This window comes from Mesoplodon mirus (assembly GCF_964341445.2).
Source record: "Mesoplodon mirus genome assembly, chromosome: 18".
Classification (NCBI taxonomy): Eukaryota; Metazoa; Chordata; class Mammalia; order Artiodactyla; family Ziphiidae; genus Mesoplodon; species Mesoplodon mirus.
In genome coordinates this window covers 1,437,373-1,459,844 of record NC_138994.1, presented here as the reverse complement: position 1 = coordinate 1,459,844, position 22,472 = coordinate 1,437,373, and the positions used below count along the sequence as shown (strand labels likewise).

General features: G+C 38.8%; 1 protein-coding gene across 4 annotated transcripts in view; it reads right to left on the bottom strand.

The window, feature by feature from the left end:
- The window catches only part of SPOP (speckle type BTB/POZ protein), a 65,353-nt gene that overhangs the window by 21,896 nt on the left and 20,985 nt on the right, over positions 1-22,472 (bottom strand). The window contains exon 2 of one of the 4 annotated variants that reach the window (XM_082604941.1): positions 8,647-8,695. The exons of the other annotated variants lie outside the window; for them this stretch is intronic. The gene's annotated coding sequence lies outside the window, so the exon portion shown is untranslated. The remainder of the gene's footprint in view (positions 1-8,646; positions 8,696-22,472) is intronic. 4 annotated transcript variants of the gene reach the window in all.

Here is a 22,472-nt window from a genome sequence, read left to right as displayed (position 1 = left end):
AAATTTAAGATTTATATATTATTTACAGATATATGCATACAGTAGAAGTGAAAAAAATCATTGACAAGCTATGTATCAGATTCATGATGGGAGAGCAAGGACGAAGAATGAAGCTGGGAAAAGAATGTAAGACATTTCAAGTTGATCTCTCATGTTTTTTTAAAAATTAGGATGACCTGAGGCAAATATGACAAATGTCTTTTAGTTTGGGATGAGAGCTATTTTAGTATATACTACCCTTTGTACTGTTCTGCTTTATCTTTAAAATATATTTTATTGGGACTTCCCTGGTGGTCCACTGGCTAAGACCGCACCTTCTAATGCAGGGGGTGTGGGTTTAATCCCCGGTCAGGGAGCTAAGATACCAACCACATGCCTCTCGGCCAAAAAATCAAAACATAAAACAGAAACAATACTGTAACAAATTCAATGAAGACTTTAAAAATGGTCCACATCAAAAAAACAAAAAAACTTAAATACAATAAAATATATTTTATTAATTGTGGGAATAGTGTAAGGATGTACTTACTCCATCATATCATACATACACTGTCTGGTTTACAATATACAAGGGAGAAATTTCTTTCCTGAACACCTGGTCTGTTTACAGCCATGGACAGACAATATGAATCTGTATCTGATAATGCTGCTCTCTTTGCTTGGCTGCTAGGAAGCCCTGAGACAAATCTGACCCATCTCTTGAAACTACAGACTCATATGCTCATTCTACATGCTATACTCTATATAGGCTCATATGATCCCTCTACTATAGCTTTATTATTATTTTATTTTATTATTTTTTGGCTGCATTGGGACTCTGTTGCTGAGTGCGGGCTTTCTCTAGTTGTGGCGAGTGGGGGCTACTCTTCGTTGCTGCACGTGGGCTTCTCACTGTGGTGGCTTCTCTTGTTGCAGAGCACGGGCTCTAGTTGCGCGGGCTTCAGTAGTTGTGGCGTGCGGGCTTCGGTAGCTGTGGTTTGCGGGCTCTAGAGCGCAGGTTCAGCAGTTGTGGCACATGGGCTAAGTTGCTCTGAGGCATGTGGGATCTTCCCGGACCAAGGATCGAACCTGTGTCCCCTGCATTGGCAGGCAGATTCTTAACCACTGCACCACCAGGGAAGTCCGAATAGCTTTATTATTTTCTTAACATTGTTATTCACTTTGCTATAATTCCCTGAACTGATTTATTTTACTGTTTGATATGCTAAGTATTTCTGGAAACTGCCTCAAATCCTTCACAGAAAGAGGTATAAATGAATATCAAAAAAAAATCACTCAACTCACATTCACTGGCCACTTAAGTAATAAGCATGGAGGAGGAGTAATAAGATATAGTTGCACCCTCACAGAGTAATACCATCAGTATTACCAGAGTCCCCACTGGTTTTAACACTATCCTACATGTGTTTATAGTTAAAACATCCCATGTCGGGGCTTCCCTGGTGGCGCAGTGGTTGAGAATCTGCCTGCTATTGCAGGGGACATGGGTTCGAGCCCTGGTCTGGGAGGATCCCACATGCCACGGAGCAACTAGGCCCGTGAGCCACAACTACTGAGCCTGCGCATCTGGAGCCTGTGCTCCGCAACAAGAGAGGCCGCGATAGTGAGAGACCCGCGCACCGCGATGAAGAGTGGCCCCCGCTTGCCACAACTGGAGAAAGCCCTCGCACAGAAATGAAGACCCAACACAGCAAAAATAAATAAATTAATTAATAAAACCTGTATCCTAACCCAGGTTAAAAAAAAAATCCCATGTAATCACACATGAAGTTAAGTCTTATATACATGATGTGCTATTTCACTTAAACTAAGCACTGCAATGGAATTTGGGCCTCCCCGGTTTGTGCAATTCAGCATTCATGATAATATCAAGAAAAGAGACCTGTGATCAAGGTAGACTTGCATCTGATGGAAGACACATTCTCACAGAACTGTCTATTTATCTAGTGGTGAGTAAATGCACCTTCGGCGGTTTTACAAATCCCAGTTACCATTACTGCCAGTAGGAGCCAGAATGAATGTTCAAAATTCCCAATTAAAACTATCTTTTGAGCAGGTTGGAATGAAGATGTGAATTTTACATGTTAGTTAAGAGCATAAAACTTGGCTCTGTAGGTGTGAGGTGCAGGCTCAGCTCTATATTGATAGATCATAAAATACTAATTTGAGTTTACTTTTGAAGTTTAAAAAAATACTTCAAATTTATCTAACAATTAACAAGTTAAGAATTCTCTAAGCCTAAGAAAAAGACAAGTTTAAAAACCAGTTTATTTTAATGGCTTAACTGTTTTTACGGAACCATGGTCCATTATCACAACCAGGAAAAAAATACAACCTTGGTCTTGGCCATTTTTACCTATCTTTTTTGCTTCTCATTTATTCTGTAGACAAGTCTTTGGTTTCTTTTAAAATATCACCAACCTTTCTTCCAATTTTTAAAAGTGTCGAGTCCAGCAGTCAGTAGAACTGGAGAATCGGCTTTAGACTCGGAGGAGGTCTAACCACACAACCTGCTGGGAGGGAAATCGACTAGGACAGCACAAATCTAATTAATTTCACTCACAGCAGGCACCATGGGCAAAGTGTTCATAAGCAAAGTAGCCTGGCTGCACGTGAACTCTTCAGCACTTCATGCCAACTGCCGCAGATGCCCAGCAGAAAAACAATTTTAGAAAAGAGGAGGTCTATTTGAGGGTCATGGTTTGAGAACCTTGATAGGAGACGACTGGCACAAAAATACACTGTTCTGGCTTCAAACGAGTTAAAACAACACTGCCCAAGTTCTCTAATGAGAAATTTATTTTCCCAGGCTTAGCAAACTTCCCACTATGCTGACAACTCAGAGGTTGAACGTATCTGTTATATACCACCATTTATTTTCCTGTTCACTCTATTAAATCCTGACAATTTCATGTTGTTTAATATAATACACAAACATGCACAAGCTAGATGGCTGGGACATGGTTTCTTGCCAAAGAATGGTTTGTTAGGGACTTTTTAAAGCCTGTAACTATTTCTTCTCTTGGTTTAAAGCCTGGTACAGTTTCCAAGTAAGGAAAAATCCCAATGTTGTAACTATTTTAAACTTGAGAGACGTTTGCATTTTCCAAAACAGAAGATGCCAAAAAGACTTGACAATAAAAAACCAAAAAACAAAAAAACCCCCCAAAAACTATAGAAAGACTTGGGTATATTCATTTTTGAGAAACTTTTGGGACCTCAAAGGAATGTTTGTATTTCTTCTGTTACTGTGTCCTCAATCATATACAGCCCAGGAGGTAAAAACTTCTTTCTCATTACCCCAAGGACAGATTATTACAGGTCATACTGACTTCCTCTCTTGCAAGGTTTGAATGACTTCTGAATATTTGTTATGGGTAAACTTTTTGCAGATCAATCTACTCTAACAAAATACTAAATGCACTTTTTTCTTTTTCTTTTCTGCTTTTTTTAAATTTAGAGACACTTCTTAAAATGAAACCAAGGGCAATCAAGAGAGACTTCAATCAGCAAAGGAAAGACTAGGGTTTCTCATGTCTTATGTCAGGTTCATGTTTCCTAAAATTTACAAGTTAAAGATGACTGCTTTTTTAAAACTGAGATATAACTGACATGTAACATTGTATTTTTAAAAAATTCTTTAACAGAGGGAGTTAGAATTGAGTGAATCTAAAGATCAAGAAGAAAAAAGTCAATAGCCTAACAGAAAAATGCGCAAAGAACAGCCAATGGTTTACAAACATGTAAGTATCAATGGTTCTTAAATATGTGAAAACATAAATGCAAATTAAACCACACATTAATTCACCCAGTGAATTGGCAAAGATTAAAATGTTTGATAACACTTGCCCAGGATAAGGAGAACATTTCTGATTAGAGTATAAATTGTTATAAACTTCATGAAGGGAAATGCATATCAGAATGAATAAGAAATGCATATACCCTTTGATCCAACAATTCCATGTCTAGAAATTTATCCTACTAATATATTTAATATGACAAATATAAAAGGTTTTTCAGTGTGGCACTATTTGTAATCACAAAAACATGGAAATAATAACCTGAAAGTCCATCAATAGGGGATTGATTAAATAAATTATGATACAATGTAATAATAGTATCTATTTAAAAAAGGAATGGGGAAGCTCTTTCTACCTAAAGAGGCAGAAATATTTATGTATGTATGTATGTATGTGTGTGTAAAATATCTCTGTCTGTAAAGCTACACAAGACTCTAGGGACACTGGTTACTTCCAAGGAAAGAAACTGGGTACTTGGGTGAGAAGGAGAATTTCCACTGTTCCCATTTGTACTTATTGAATTTTGAACCATGTGAATATATTACCTTTTCAAATAATAAATAAAAATATTTTAAAAGGAATTAGCAGACTTCACAATTAATTCTTCTTGGTTATGAGATGGCTTGTAAGTCAGACCCTTATGAAAAACAAGACAGGAATTCTTCAGTGACTTCCACTCCTATCCAAATAAAACCTGCCTTTTGTCATGGCCGCCACAGCTTCAGTGCACCTCCCTGACCTCATCTAACACCCACCCTTCTCAATCACCACGCTCTAGTCACTCAGGCCTTTAATTCTACTTGGTAAACACATCAGCCTCTTTCCTCAGCCTGGAAAGCTCTTTCTTCCCTCAGATCTTTTCACAGCTGGCTCCTTCTTGTCATTTAGGTGTCCTATCAAATGTAATATCCTCAGAGAGGTCATCCCTGACGACCAGATCTAAAGCAGTCCCCACTTCTAGCCTCTTTCATCACATTACCCTATTCAAATTTCTTTTTTAATACCACTATCTGAAATTACCTTGTTTTTATATTTTCACTTGTCTACGGTCTATCCCACTAGGAGTTAAGCACAATGAGAGAACAGCATCCCCCTGTGCCTAAAATGGTATCATAACAGGAATAGGCACTCAATAACTATTTGTTCAATGAAATTGCTGTTGACTAACTAGACTACTGTCTTTTGGGGTCATATTTTCCCTTAATGAACTCTAGTTAAAAGATTAAAGTTTGGGAGTTGCTGAATGAGTAACAGCTATAGGAATCCAAGCATACTATTAAAACAAGAAAATATTTTTAAAAGAAAACTATCAGGCTTCCCTGGTGGTGCAGTTGTTGAGAGTCCGCCTGCCGATGCAGGGGACACGGGTTCGTGCCCCGGTCCGGGAAGATCCCACGTGCCGCGGAGCGGCTGGGCCCGTGAGCCATGGCCGCTGAGCCTGCGCGTCCGGAGCCTGTGCTCCGCAACGGGAGAGGCCACAACAGTGAGAGGCCCGTGTACCGCAAAAAAAAAAATAAAAATAAAAAATAAAAATAAATAAAAATGTACATGTAGAGAAACAATAATTAACATTAAATATATACACATGTACACATGTGTACAGATATAAAGAGAGACAGGGAGACATACCTTTAAGACATGTATAGACACATTAAGTTTTTTCTATACCAGGCTAAGATGCAGAACATATTTTCTACCATAGCCAAATATTTAACTAAGAGTTCAACTGTTCTTGCAACTGTTGTGTATAAGGAAAACTTAGAAGAAAGTATTGTATATAAGGAAAACTCAGAAACAAGTATAGTATTACACATGCATGTCAGTACCTTTAAGGTTTTCCCAGTTTACAGATCTCTTAGGCAAGCATAGACTCTGAAATGACTGTGAGGATTAGACATGCTTTTGTACATAAAAAGGCTATTTTTCCTTCTTCTCCTCAATCTAAGTGTTACAAGATAAGAGTTTTATAGAAATACCCCAGCTAGTAAAGTTCATCCAAAGTCAAAATGAAGAGGAACAAGAAGATACATGAAAGAATTTCAAGTCGTGGAAAGCAGAGGAATAAACAACAGACTGCTCCCACTGACTCCCAAACCTCATCGTGTGCTGCTGGCTGTTCACAGCCTTACTGCCCTTCTCTATAGGTTATAAATAACTACAAAGTGTCCTTGTCCCCAAGGAGACCTCAGCAACCAGCTCAGAGGTTGGAATAATATGGAATAATTCTCAATATGGATGCAACTTTTCCAGTTAGAAAAAACAAAAAATCAAAGAGCAGAAACATTTATTGCCAATTTAAGTTCAGGGCTAGGGAATCATTCCCTCCCCCTGAAAACTATCCATTACGTGAGAGTGATTGACATGGACATATTAGCATGATTCCCTAAACTACGTCCAGGGACAGCAGGTTCTGCTCCAGATGCAGAGCTCTGTCCTGCAAAGAGGTAGGTGCCATTCAGCAGACTTGCAGGACTGCATCTCCTTAGACCTTAAAAAGACTTATTGAGTTTTTGTTTTGCTTTTTAATTTAGGCACAAATGACTACATCTACATGACAACAGAGAAGGAAAAAATCCCTGTCTCCACTTGGGTGGAGGGTCCTGCAGCGTAAACCATGATGGCTGCAACGGGCACAGGTTTCACAAGGTCTGGGTTCTCTCCATCAGGTGATGTGCTGCTGTTGTTAATTACTAAACCCCTGCTAGGGAAACAAAAAAACCCTCCTCCAACTGCTTTAAAAAAAAAAAAAAAAAAGGCAGATAGGGTTCATAGGATTAAGCTTCTCCACACATCACCTTCAAAATCCATCATTTGGGAGATGTCTGAAATGGAATGACACGAATCCAAATCAGCAAACAAACCTGACTATAAAGGGGCTATTTCACTTCAAAGTGGATCTCAGTTCCAAAGGAAAACACCTTTAGAAATGAAATTAGATAGGCAGAGGCAATCAGCAACTTCTCTCTTTTCACAAATTATAATAATGTGTTGATTCCACTGAATGGCTTGGGCAAAAATCTCTAGGGCCACAAAGAGCAAACTTAGGAAAGATGAAGATTTTAACACATCCCACATGTTATCAAAGACGTCTCCTCTAGGTTGAGAAAATTTATTCTAAAACAAGAGCTGGAACAGAATTTTAAAAAAGAAGAAGGAAGAGGAAGAAGAGGGGAAAAACCTTATGGCTAAGAAGACTCCATTTATTATATAATTCTATTCCCAAAGCTGTTTTGAGATTTTTCACCTTCTCTCTCCCCTCAACTACAATTATGAAGAACCTTATAAAATCAAACAGTAAACAGATGAATGCCTTGGCCTTAATACAATTTAAGCATGTCTAATTTGCAAGGAATTCAAAAACACAAGAGTCACTTCATGAAACAAATAGGCAGAGTTTGCATAACCCCACAGGATCCTCTGGCCTTTATAGAAGCCAAATTCAACAAGCAGGTCTCTTTGGCCATCGATGTTTCAGTCAAGCCATTTAAAAATATTTCTTGCTAACACAGTCTGGCTACAGAAAGGGCTCAAGGAATGCATACCAAGAATAAATTCTAAACTGGTCTTAGGGTATATAATTTGGAACAAGTTCATTAACTTAGAAGCTGAAAAGACCCACCTGCTCCAGAGGATTTGCTCTACTACAAGGGCAGCCGATCGATCCTCTTCAGCAGTTACTACTACATACTATCTAGCAGTACAGAATTCAGTGTTCTCTGGAGACTCTTACCTTTATGACCGACACTTCGACCTCCCCCTACCTATGAAAGACAGATTGACGTGTATGTATGCTTTACTCTTCTCCTGTAAGTATGGTCTTAAGAAATCTGATGATTGTTTACATGGACCCATGTGCCTTACCTAGAAACCACCTGCAAAAAATAAATTCTCCCTTCTTCCAAAGTTATTAAAAAATAAGCCAATTTCTATGTTAATGTTAAGGTTCTAACTAAACTAAATGGGACAAAGGATGAGCAGGAAGTTCTCAGTTTCAAGTGTTCATTCCAAAATTCATGACGCAAGGAAAAAGTAAAACCACACAGGCAGACAAAACAGGGGAAAGTTAGACAGAATGTCCGTCTTAACACAATTTCCTGGCTCCCAATGATTTTTGTCAGAATTTAAAAGATTAAAATGCAATAACACCTATTTTACCAAATAAAACTGTGTAAAAACATACATAAGCATTTGAGGCAAGAATCTCATGCCACAAAGCAAAACTTTTAAGATGCTAGCCAGAATGGTAGAAACAGTTGTCTAAGTTACCCACAGAGAGATGAGCTCTAAGGTTCATACACAAAGGCAACCTGCTCAGAATCAAACTCCTTTTATATGTAGAGTAAAAGGGAGCCCGTGAATTGCTTTAAGGTATCTCCTTTTATAAGCTGGAATTCAAATTTCCCTGAAGATCTTTTCTCAGGAGAAAAATAATCTTACTCTAAAAGTCTCCATATCATGTATTATCAAAAAATTTAAATCCAAACATCTTTTCTCCTCTCCATCATTAGTGTAAAGCCTTATCCTGTATGTACTAGTCACCAGAGAAGATCTGAATAAATAATTCTTGTTTACTCCAGGAAAGAATATTTAGAATAAAGCCTCTTTTGAAACCATTTATGAAAAATGTTTAACACTGATTGTAATGCTCATTATTTAAAAAAAAAACTTACATGCTCACCTTATATGACTTCCAACTATACATACTATCTGCACTGCAATGAAACAGTAGATTGCATTACAAGATGTGCATTTTTTAAAGTCATGATAAATATTTCTATGCATTTCATTCCACTTCTGTCCTCATGACCTTAAACTATGTTTAAAATAAAACTACGTAAAAACTCACCAAGTCAGTAGGAAGACTCTAATTTGTCTTGTCTAACAGGAAATCTTTGCTGGAAATAGAGATGATGAATCAGACTTAACAAGATTCTGAATCTCATGCAAGTCTTTACTTACTTAGGCTATTCTGAAAAGGGAAAATCTTAGAAAAGCAGGTGATACATTAGCTAGGATTTACTAGTCAAAATTACCATTCTTATACCTCATCACTAGTTCTGAGAGCTCTATTTTCTAGTCATCTCTCAAAAAGATTATACTTAGAAATTAAAGTCAGAAATATTCAAGCTAATTCCTCTAATGAACTGGCCTATGAGTACAGCAAAAATGAAATTAGTGGCTTGCCCTGTGTCAACATTTACAAGGTTTACAAGAGGGGAGTGACCACTTTTGCCAGCGACTTCACAAAATGCTAAAAGAATTACTATCAAGTTTCTATGTAAAAAACCCTTTATAAAAAGTGCTCTGGGTTGACCAGATGGCTTCACAGGCGAATTGTATCAAATGTTTAGAGAAGAGCTAACACCTATCCTTCTCAAGCTCTTCCAAAATATAGCAGAGGGAAGAACACTCCCAAACTCATTCTACAAAGCCACCATCACATCACCCTGATACCAAAAACAGACAAAGGTGTCACACACAAAAAGAAAACTACGGGCCAATATCACTGATGAACACAGATGCAAAAATCCTCAACAAAATACTAGCAAACAGAATCCAACAACACATTAAAAGGATCATACACCATGATCAAGTGGGGTTTATCCCAGGAATGCAAGGATTCTTCAGTATATGCAAATCAATCAATGTGATACACCATATTAACAAATTGAAGGATAAAAACCATATGATCATCTCAACAGACGGAGAAAAAGCTTTCGACAAAATTCAACACCCATTTATGATAAAAACTCTCCAGAAAGTAGGCATAGAGGGAAACTACCTCAACATAATAAAAGTCCTATATGACAAACCCACAGCCAACATCATTCTCAATGGTGAAAAACTGAAACCATTTCCTCTAGGATCAGGAACAAGACAAGGTTACCCACTCTCACCACTATTATTCAACATAGTTTTGGAAGTTTTAGCCATGGCAATCAGAGAAGAAAAAGAAATAAAAGGATCCAAATCAGAAAAGAGGAACTAGAACTGTCACTGTTTGCAGATGACATGATACTATACAGAGAATCCTAAAGATGCTACCAGAAAACTAGAAAACTACTAGAGCTAATCAATGAATTTGGTAAAGTAGCAGGATACAAAATTAATGCACAGAAATCTCTTGCATTCCTATACATTAACGACCAAAAATCTGAAAGAGAAATTAAGGAAACACTCCCATTTAGCACTGCAACAAAAAGAATAAATTACCTAGGAATAAACCTACCTAGGGAGACAAAAGACCTGTATGCAGAAAACTGTAAGACGCTAAAGAAAAAAATTAAAGATGACGCAAACAGATGGAGAGATATTCCATGTTCTTGGATTGGAAGAATCAACATTGTGAAAATGACTATACTACTACCCAAAGCAACCTACAGATTCAATTCAATCCCTATCAAACTACCAATGGCATTTTTCACAGAACTCGAACAAAAAATTTCACAATTTGTATGGAAACACAAAAGACCCCGAATAGCCAAAGCAATCCTGAGAAAGAAAAACGGAGCTGGAGGAATCAGGCTCCCGAACTTCAGACTATACTACAAAGCCACTATACTACAAAGTAATCAAGACAATATGGTACTGGCACAAAAACAGAAATACAGATCAGTGGAACAGGATAGAAAGCCCAGAGATAAACCCACACACATATGGTCACCTTGTCTTTGATAAAGGAGGCAAGAATGTACAATGGAGAAAAGACAGCCTCTTCAATAAGTGATGCTGGGAAAACTGGACAGCTACATGTAAAAGAATGAAATTAGAACACTTCCTAACACCATACACAAGAATAAACTCAAAATGGATTAGAGACCTAAATATAAGGCCAGACACTATAAAACTCTTAGAGGAAAACATAGGCAGAACACTCTATGACATAAATCACAGCAAGATCCTTTTTGACCCACCTCCTAGAAAAATGGAAATAAAAACAAAAATAAACAAAAAGGACCTAATGAAACTTAAAAGCTTTTGCACAGCAAAGGAAACCATAAACAAGACGAAAAGAAAGGGGCTTCCCTGGTGGCGCAGTGGTTGAGAGTCCGCCTGCTGATGCAGGGGGCACGGGTTCGTGCCCCGGTCCGGGAAGATCCCACATGCCACGGAGCAGCTGGGCCCGTGAGCCATGGCCGCTGAGCCTGCGTGTCCGGAGCCTGTGCTCCGCAACGGGAGAGGCCACAACAGTGAGAGGCCCGCGTACCAAAAAAAAAAAAAAAAAGAAAGAAAAGACAACCCTCAGAATGGGAGAAAATATTTGCAAACGAAGCAAATGACAAAGGATTACTCTCCAAAATATACACGCAGCTCATGCAGCTTAATATCAAAAAAAAAACCCAATCCAAAAATGGGCAGAAGACCTAAACAGACATTTCTCCAAAGAAGATATACAGACTGCCAACAAACACATGAAAGGATGCTCAACATCACTAATCATTAGAGAAATGCAAATCAGAACTACAATGAGGTATCACCTCACACCGGTCAGAATGTCCATCATCAAAAAATCTGCAAACAATAAATGCTGGAGAGGGTGTGGAGAAAAGGGAACCCTCCTGCACTGTTGGTGGGAATGTGAATTGATACAGCCACTATGGAGAACAGTATGGAGGTTCCTTAAAAAACTAAAAACAGAATTACCATATGACCCAGCAATCCCACTACTGGGCATATACCCAGAGAAAACCATAATTCAAAAAGACACATGCACCCCAATGTTCACTGCAGCACTATTTACAATATCCAGGTCATGGAAGCAACCTAAATGCCCATCGACAGACAAATGGATAAAGAAGATGTGGTACATATATACAATGGAATATTACTCAGCCATAAAAAGAAACGAAATTGAGTTATTTGTACTGAGGTGGATGGACCTAGAGTCTGTCATACAGCGTGAAGTCAGAAAGAGAAGAACAAATACCGTATGCTAAGACATATATACGGAATCTTAAAAAAAATGGTTCTGAAGAACCTAGGGGCAGGACAGGAATCAAGACACGGACGTACAGAATGGACTTGAGGACACGGGGAGGGGGAAGGGTAAGCTGGGATGAAGTGAGAGAGTGGCATGGACATATATATACACTACCAAAGGTAAAATAGATGTCTAGTGGGAAGCAGCTGCATTGTACGGGGAGATCAGCTTGGTGCTTTGTGACCACCTAGAGGGGTGGGATAGGGAGGGTGGGAGGGAAGCTCAAGAGGGAGGGGATATGGGGATATATGTATATGTATAGCGGATTCACTTTGTTATAAAGCAGAAACTAACACACCATTGTAAAGTAATTATACCCCAATAAAGATGTTAAAGAAAAAGAAAGTGCTCTGGGTCAATTACACTGAAGCAAGATACATTTAAACAAAGCCATGTATCCTATGGTCTTAATAAACAGCTGCCACACTGAAGTGGCTGTTGAAGACTGGTGAGGTATCTTAGCTAAACACCACCACCATCCCCCTAAATAATCTACCATAGCCTACAAAGTCACTCAAAACAGAAACAGGGGTAAGAGTGGTTGCAAGGGTTCTAGGAGTATAACCTAGGCAGGAAATTCTGGCGCTATCTTCCTTTTTGTGGGAAAATGAAGGACTGCATACACCGTGGGTGATTTTTAAAAAACAGCATCTTGGGACCTTCCTGGTGGCTAGTGGTTAAGACACCACACTCCCAGTGCTGGGGGCACGGGTTCGATCCCTGGTCGGGGAACTAAGATCCCACATGCCACAAGGCGCAGCCAAGGAAATAAAAGAATTAACAATGCACTGTTAATAAACCAATAAAAAAATTTACTATCTCCTCTTTGCTGCTTTCATTTAAAAAACAAAAACAAAAACAGAATCTTTTCCTGGAAATGTAAATGCTGTCTTTCACTGGCACAAATAAGCTCCTCTTACCTTGGTCAACCAAGTCTAGTTACTGTCAGTGATGGAATGAGCCTTCACCAAAAACTGTACTGAACTATTGACTCTAAAACAGGACAAGTCACGATCAGAAGATTTAGAGGAGCAAGAGTCAGGCCGAGTTCATTTAACAGATATTTACTGCACACCAACTGTGTTTAAGGTTTTGGTTTCTCAGTTAATTTGCTAGAATGAACACTTTTAGGCCTAGTGGATTGGCAAAACTTAGAGTCTGACAATACTGATAAGGACTGGGAGGAACAGGAACACTTTCACAGTGTTGGTAGGAAGACATATTAGTACAACCATGTTGAAAAACAGTTTTTTCTTATCTAATAAAACTAAAGATCGGGACTTCCCTGGTGGTACAGTGATTAAGTATCCACCTGCCAACGCAGGGACAGGCGTTCGATCCCTGGTCCAGGAAGATCCCACATGCTGCGGAGCAACTAAGCCCGTGTGCCACAACTACTGAGCCCGCGTGCCACAACTACTGAAGCCCGCACGCCCTAGGGCCTGTGCCGCGCAACAAGAGAAGCCACCGCAATGAGAAGCCCGCTCGCCACAACTAGAGAAAGCCTGTGCGCACGAATGAAGACCCAATGCAGCCAAAAATAAATAAATAAAAAATTTTTAAATGTTAAAAAAAAATTAAAGATCCATTGTTTAGTTTGTTAAAAACTAAACAATTCTACCCCCAAATATGGCCCAGAGAAAGTCCTGCACATGTCCATCAGCGCACATAAATAAGAACATGCACAGCAGCGGTGTTCCTAACAGCCAAGACATCAACAGTAGAATGGATACACAAATTGGGGTATATTCATGACAGGGTTCTACATGGCAATGAAATTACGGTTCTGCGTAACAAAATGGATGAACTTTACAAACATATAGTTAGGTTCTGAAAGAAGACATAAAGAACACGTATAGTATTATTCCATTTAATGTATATAAAGTCCCCAAACAGACAAAACTAAGTTATATTGGTTTGCGATGAATCCTAGGTGGTAAAAGCACAAAGGAAAGGAAACTACTATCACAAATGTCAGATTAGTGACACCTGGGTATGGGTTATGATCTAGAAGTAACACACAACACAGCAAGCTTCTTCTGGTTGCTGGCAATGGTATATTGCCAGGTCTAATTGGTGGTTATATAAGTACTTGCTTTTTATAATTAAACTTTAAACTATACAGTTATGTTTTGTGTATTTTTCTATGGGTTATATTTCAAAATAAAAATGCATTAAAATAAAATCATAATTTAAAATGCATTAAAATATGCAATAAAATTACCCAAGAGAGTATATGTGTGTGTATGTATGTGTATGTATATATCTCCTCCAATGTCTAAGGGTGAATATAGTGTATTGCACAGAATATACCCTTGATTTTTTTTTTCAAGACAGTTCAGGATGAGAACTCAGTAATAAAAGCAGGGCGACCCAGGAATGAATTTCTATAGACGGGCTTTCCTATTACACTTTCTTTCTTTGAATTTAAATGCAATACCTAAGATCTGTATTCCTGGGAAATTTTCGGTACTGACACAAATGTTTAATTCTATGTATGACTACTCACCAGGGGCCACTAGTTAATATCCAAATTATTATAAGAAACAAATGAAAGCTTTTGAAAAAGCAAAGCCAGGACACAAGTATTTTTTGGTGTTACCTTCTTAGTTTAATCATGTCCTCTGATGGAACCTCCAATGATTTCCATCTCATCTCTGAGTAAAAGCCCAAGTCCTTACAGTAACTGAAAAGGCCCTGCACAAGCTGGACCTCATTACCTCTCTGGCCTCATCTCCAATTATGTTCTCCGGAGTTCACTGTGTTCCAGCCACACTGGCCTTCTCTGCTGCTGTTCATCAGACAGAATAGGCTCATTCCTGCCTTAGGGCTTTGCATTTGCCCTTTTTTCTACCTGGATAACTCTTCCCCTAGATATTCTCCTGGCACACTCCCTCCCCATTGTTGGGGCTTTCCCTAATAACCACCATCTCTGTGAGGCCTTCCCTGACACCCTTAAGCATGTCATCCCCTCCCCGCCCCAGCCATAATCCTATTTCTCCTGCATTGTTTCATTTTTTTCTATAGCACACAGTCATTTACCACACTTTACCTGAGATGTAAGAAGGCAGACTCTTGTCTGTTTTGCTGCTGTACCCAGACAGTGTCTGGCAAGTGGAAGATCAGAAACAAATACTTATTTAATAAATGACCTTATTAATCTCCTCTTCTTTTGGATTTCTATCCTTGAAAGATTAGACAATAACTTTTGAAATACAATACATTTGAAAAAATGAAGGCTTCCCTTCTCTGTAAGTCAAATTTATTAACAAAGTTTGTTTTACTACAAGTTTCAGATTTATGCTCTTATTAGTACTGACTCACAGGTAAGACTTATAAAAAGTTGATACAAACTAAACTGGATTTTCCCCTAAAACAAATGTGCAGTGCACGTTTTAGTGACGGCAATGCTGGGAAAGCCCAGAGAGACACGACAAGAGCTCTCCTGTACAGCTGGTGCGGGTGTGCGCTGCCATAACCACTAAGGAAATTACTCAACAAGATGTAACAACGAAGACTGAGTGATTGCTTCCGTTAGTTATACTTTTCATTAAAGTTTTTTTTTTAATGAGCATATTTTCTTTAAAGTCAGGAAAAAAGGTGTGTTAAATAAAGAATTATGCAAACAAAATATAATTTCAAGAAGAAGGTTCTTTATATTATATTCTGATGCCCACAAAAACAGTAAAGTCTTCTGTTATGTATCCAGATGAAATATCCCAAGACGGTGACTACAGTTAAAAGAAAAAATTATTTTTGACTTAGGAACTGAAACTTTTTATAGCACTTTCCAGAGTGGAAGGGAAAACAAAACTCCATGGTGTTAGTATTCCACATAAGAACATACTTTTATGCTAAAGAAAGATTTAAAATAGGAACATTTCTCTGCAGCATAAAACATGGGATTGACAGGAGAAAAGCAGGTAAAGGACTCCATTCAAACTTAGTGATTACAACATAAGGAAGAAAATCCACTGAACAATGCACTGCCTACTGAGTGATCACACATACTTCTGAGTATACAGAGAGAGCTTATACTTTTGGTGGAATGCTTCACCTAAAATAAAGGCAGAATAAGCCTAGATCCGAAGGTTACTTTCCAACCACAGTAACTTGTGACATGAACCATATCCTAGGACATAAACAAATCTGAAAGAAAATACACAGGCACCTGATATTCTACACTTATATTTATTACTAAGATTTCCATTTTAAGGTCTTATCAATTACTTTAAAAAATACTTAGCACACAAATTCTTAAAGATAGTTGATATATTCAAGAAAGGAAGTCCTACTCAAACACTTCAGCTGGCGGAGTGTATTATTAGAGAAGAGTAACGGCTTTCATTTGTAACACTTTAACATTCCAAGTGCTCAAAGCTCTGAACAGGATCCACCTTTAAAGTGGGAAAAAAAAAAACAAAACCCTGGAACATAAAAATTAAAAATACACCCTGGGACTTCCCTGGTGGCTCAGTGGTTAAGAATCCGCCTGCCTGTGCAGGGAACATGGGTTCGATACCTGATCCAGGAAGATCCCACATGCTGTGGAGCAACTAAGCCCGTGTGCCACAACTACTGAGCCCGTGCTCTAGAGCCCGTGAGCCACAACTACTGAGCCTGCGTGCCACAACTACTGAAGCCCGTCCTCCGCAACAAGAAAAGCCACCGCGATGAGAAGCCCGCGCACCGCAACGAGTAGCCCCCGCTCTCCGCAACTAGAGAAAGCCTGCGCACAGCAACGAAGACCCAACACAGCCAAAAAAAAAAAAAGAAAAGAAAACCATTGGTCATTGAAACATATGGTCCCTGAACAAAATTTATCTGTAATAATTCTAATCTAAGGTAAAGGCTTACATTTTTAAAATGTCTAATTTGGCTAAGAATGCTCCAAGAAACTCTTTCGTAAATATCAGCTACATTTGGTTCATGATGAATTTGTAAGACAAGAATTGAATGAACTAGGTTGGCGATCAACCAACTAAATACCAGTCCTACATTTAACGAGTGGGAAGTATTCTAGGAGTTAAAAAGTAATGAAAGAAAACATATAACGGAGCAAGGGAAAACGTGAGTAGTTACTGATGTTTATGAAAATCAGCTATTGGATATGAGACAATAAAAATATAAAATGTTAAATGCAAAGGTTGCCAAATTTATCAGAGTCCATAAAGAATCCACAGGAAAAGAACATTTCAGAGCCCCTGGCCTTAGTAAAAGAAAACTGGCATTTCAAGTTAGAGAAGGTTTTCTTCATCCCTTCCTCTCCTTCAAATGATGATTGTGAATACCAAAGTGGTAAACCAAATGGGAGAATTCAAATAAGATATTTAGGACAAAAATCAAACCACCCAAGCAATAACAAGGAAGGAGGGGGAGGAGGAAAAAACGACATGAGGTGGTTGTTCACTGAAGTTCTGTCTGTAATGGCAAAAAAAAAATGGACACAATTTAAATATCCTTCAAAGGGGTTTGGGAAAACTGTGAAATATTCATACAGAGAAATTAAAAAATGAAACAGCTGAAATGAGGGACCTAGATCTCCATGTATCCAGATGGATAGATCTTGAAAACAAGAATAAATGAAAAAAATGACTGCAATAGAATTTATTTATACATTCACACACACACTCTGCACAAGATGCACACTAAATTTATGGTCATAGATTGTCTCTGGGGAGTGAGGTAGGAAAAAGAACTGAGAAAGTAAATGAAGAGGACTTCAGCTGAAGGTTTCACAATCTCTCTACTTTTTGTTCGGCTTTTTCTTTTTAAAAAAAAATATTTATTTATTTATTTGGCCGCGTCGGGTCTTAGTTGCAGCACGCGGGATCTTCATTGTGGTGCGGGATCTTTCCTTGCGGCACACGGGCTTCTCTCTAGTTGCAGTGCACAGGCTCCAGAGCGTACGCCACGGGCATGTGGGATCTTAGTTCCCCGACTAGGGATCGAACCCCTGGTCCCCTGCACTGGAAAGCGGATTCTCAACCACTGGACCAGCAGGGAAGTCCCCCAAAACAATGAATTTAGAGGGAAAAGTAGATTAGAAAAGCTTTAAAAAGTTGACATCAGAGTAGTCTGAATCAAACCAAAAGAGCCAATGAATTCAGTCCAGATCTTCTCAATAATAAAAAATTTAGCTCTTGGTGAAATATTTTCCCCGGTTGATGGGAACACAGCACCGGGGTTACTTAAGCAGAGGGAGTAAAGAGACTGACGTTCTATACTTCAGTAAGAAGCACATTTTAAATAAGAATAACACCCATCTTAACCCGGTACATCCTCAGAGACTGTCAGTCCTCACAAGGAGCCATGTTTCCAGAGAGCACCTTCTCCTTCCTCTCCATCATCTACCTCTAACCTGAACACTTTCCCTGATTTTACTCCCTCTCCTCTAAGACCAACCCCTCCTTCAATCACCTCAAAGTATAGTACTTAGACTCAAAGACAGATTTTTAAAAAGAAAACTTGAGACTTTGGGAATGATTTAAATGCTTTTTCTCCTCTTTCAAATCTGTTTTTCCTCCCTCTTGCTTCACTTTTTCCATTCCCCAACCTGTTTTTTTCCTTCTTTTCTCTGGCTGACCAACAGTTGCTTTCAACTGCTAGCAAGCATCTGGCATGTTTATACTTTTCCCTTCTTAAGGAAAAGATACTCCAAGTAAACCAAACAAAATGCCTCTCCAGAGCCCAAGAGCAAATAAAGGGAAAAGAACTTAAAAGTAAAAAATACTAACCATATTTTGCTGCCTTTCGTTTTCATTATGGATAGGAATAAAGTTCTAACTACCAAATAAGAGAGCAAAACCAAACTTACACTGTATCATCCTCATAGCATTCAAATTTATCTAGGGCCCTCTGTTTCACAGGTCACTTTGGTTAAGAATTATAAGGCCACTGAGAATAGGTCTGTACAGTTGAGTACTACAGCCCAATGGAAACCACAACCTCAAGATTCACAGTAGAGGTACGAGCGGAGCACTCCCACCCCCGTCTTCCTTGGCTGTTTAGTTTTTTATGTTTTGGCCGTGCTGATTTTCTCTGTGTCATTCAAATTTCAGCACACGTGCTGCCAAAGCCAGCGCTTCCTTGTCTTCTTTAAAAGGACTTCTAAGGTCCTTTTGTGGTAAATGCTTTAAGCTGTATAACCATTCCCTCACAAGCAGTATTCAACGCTTCACCATCTTCCAAGTACTCTGACATTCGTGATTTATTAACAGCTCTGTGAGGCGTGCAGGGCAAGTATTTTACAAATAAGGAAACAGAAGCTCAGAGGTTACAATCTACCATGGTTACACGGCTATTAAGGGGGCTGAGTTAAGACTGAAGTCTTTCAACTTCTAATTCAATACTTTAATTCCTGTGACTAGGTGATCCTTAGATGAGGTATTATTCAACACGGAGGAACTGGAAAAATACCTGATAGAAGATACATATATATATATGTGTGTGTGCGTATATATATATACATACCCTAACTTTCAATTCTGATTTTGTTTTCAAGTGGCAACTCTGTTGAAAACTTTGCTCTTTTGTTCTAACAAATTCTGAGCACAATTATTAATGACACCTGGGCAAACTGTTGATAGGCTCATGCCTACTTTCAAGACTAGACCCTGGGAACAAATCATATGTCCTCATATTTTTTTAAGGACTTTCCATATTTCAGCACCTAATCATCATTAATTTTTAAAAATAAAATGTCTACTTTTCTAACATGCCAGAGTATTTTCTAGTCTGAGTTTACAAAAAACCAGCGTCTTTTCCCCAGGAGATCTCTCTCTCCTTTGCCACAAGCTTACAGAATTAAAAAGCACAATTTCTATCATTCCTTAATTATATTCATTTGAAAAGTCTAACATGACTAAAATACTAAATGGCACCATCTTCTACCCAGTTGCTCAAGCCAAAACCCCTATCTTCTCATATCCCAACTATCAGCAAGTCCTGTCAGCTGTCCAGCTTCCTAATACAGCCCACATTTATCCATCTCAAATTTTACCCATTTCTGTGCAGTTTTCTCTCACCTGAACCAGTGTTAACTGGTGTCTAACTGATCTTCCAGCTTCCTCTGTAGCACAATGTCTTTGCCACACAGTAGCCACAATGAACTTTAAAAAGGTAAATCAGATCATGTCCCTCTTCCATTTAACCACACTTAGAATAAAATTCAATCTCTTTACCTGACCCTATAGGGTCCTATAAAAACTGGTCCATTGTGCCAAATTTATCACCTATCCCTCACTCCAACACACCGACTGGCCTTCTTTCTGTAAATAAGCCGAGCCTGCTTCCATCTCAGGGTCTTAGTGCTATCTTCCCTCAGCCTGGAAGACCCTTCTCCTACTTATTCACATTACTTGCGTCTTGTTATTTATGTTTAGCTCAACAGTCATCTCTTTTGAAAAAGGCCTTCTGGGGACTTCCCTGGTGGTCTAGTGGATAAGACTCCATGCTCCCAATGCAGAGGGCCCAGGTTCAATCCCTGATCAGGGAACTAGATACCTCATGCATGCTGCAACTAAGAAGTCCTCATGCCACAGCAAAGATCCCTCATGCCGCAACTAAGAAGTCCTCATGCCACAGCAAAGATCCCTCGTGCCGCAACTAAGACCCGGCACAGCCAAAAGAAATAAATAAATGCTTTCGTTTTTTTAATTAGAAAATTTTTAATTAGAAATAAAAAAGTCCTTCTGTGACCACAGCCAAAAGTAGCAGCCCCATCCCTACTCTTCCATGGATTTGTTTTGTGTGAATGAATCCTCCACACTGTCCACAGTTTATAGAGCCTGATCATCTTCTGAGCACACTTATAATACTGACATTCTGGTCCTGCAAGTCTGAAAACCAGAACCTAGACAGTGGGGGGTCTGCTGAGATAATGCCCAGTTCAAAGTCAGAAGCAGCCCCTGGTCTTTTTCTTGTTTGGGTCCAACAGAAACTTGATTAAACTTTCTTTCTTCATTTGGGTGTAAAAATTTTTAACAAAGCCATCCTGGATCTTTGAAACTTTTCTTATTGTATCCACGTAGGCTTCTCTTTTTAAAAATTATAATATCAAGCCTGTAGACTCTGTCTTGCCTTAAAGAAATCACTAGTGGGCCTCCCTGGTGGCGCAGTGGTTGAGAGTCCGCCTGCCGATGCAGGGGACACGGGTTCGTGCCCCGGTCTGGGAGGATCCCATATGCCGCGGAGCGGCTGGGCCCGTGAGCCATGGCCGCTGAGCCTGTGCGTCCGGAGCCTGTGCTCTGCAACGGGAGAGGCCACAACAGTGAGAGGCCCGCGTACAGCAAAAAAAAAAAAAAAAAAAAAAAAAAAAAGAAATCACTAGTTTTGCTGACCACTAAGCCTTATTCTGTAGTACATAGTTTATTTTCTATCAGTTGAGGAAAACAACTGATCATAATGGGACTGGGAGCTGAGATCTGTTTTCTGAGATGGGAAACTGGCTAGAAAAATAAAAGGTAGACGTAAAAGCATTTTTGGAGATGGAGATATAAATAATAACAAAAATTGTAACAAATGCCTTTTGGGTGGTAGTAAAAAAAACCAAGAAAACTTGCTAATGCTACTTAATTCTTCAGGAGTAAAAGACTGAAGTGATCTGAGTAAAGTGAAGGGAGTTCTCTGCTATTAGCCTGAATACTCTTTGAGGGCAAGGGACTTGTACCCAGATAATCCTGTATTGTGCCTGGCACATAGAAGGTGCTTCATAAACATCTGGTGAATAAAGGAATTAGCAAAATATTCTAGAGATATAAAAGGATTTAATGGACATTCAGTAAACTGTTTTACAGACTGTTTTCCAGTCTTACCTAATGCGACTGTTCAAATTAAGTCAACTGTCAGGATACCCAATTCTACTGCTCAGTCTACATTCGCAACAGAATTAAAGTGGCTACAGAACCTGGATTCCTCCGCAAGGCTGTGAGGTTACGAAGGTAAATTTGCGGCTCTATTTGTTCTTGGCCCTCTGTAACTCTTCTTCCTTTCAATTCAACCAAACCTTAACTGATTAAAGCTGCACATATTTGACTCTGATCCTCAGATGTAAAAAGACTCTTTTACTCTATTTCCTGAAAACCCTTTCCTTCACAGCAACGAGTCATCTTATTAGCTGAATCAAATTATTATCAAATAGAGGTCCCTTTTCGGGAGAGGTTTATGGATTATTTAAATTTTGGAAGACTAAGTTTTTCCCACCCATACAACTAGTAGAGTCACAGCAAAAAATAGATTTTTATCCTAAGTCCAACAACTACTCTGAGCATTAATAAATGTGTTTCCATTGCTTAAGCCCTAAAGTCAATCAACCATAAAAAATATTCGTTGAATACAGTTTGGATGTCCAGTCCCATGTTAAATCACCAGCCTCACTACTACCAATTTCTTTGCTTGGTTTGAATTAAGAGAAAATGTTTCTGGCCTTGAAGAGCCAGGAAAAGACTCAACTTATAGTTAAAAGAAGAACTCATATTTTCAAGAACTGAGAGTTCCCCCTCAATATATAAATTTTCCTCCTTTAAACAATTTCCCTACCATCCTTTTCAGTATACTTGGTCTTTAAATCGGAAGCCATTTAGAAGACACAAAAATTACTTCTCCATCTATTCATCCCTGGAAACTAGATGGAACAAAAACTCAGTAAAATCAGTTTTAAAAATCTAGATAATCAGTTAGTATTCAAATCA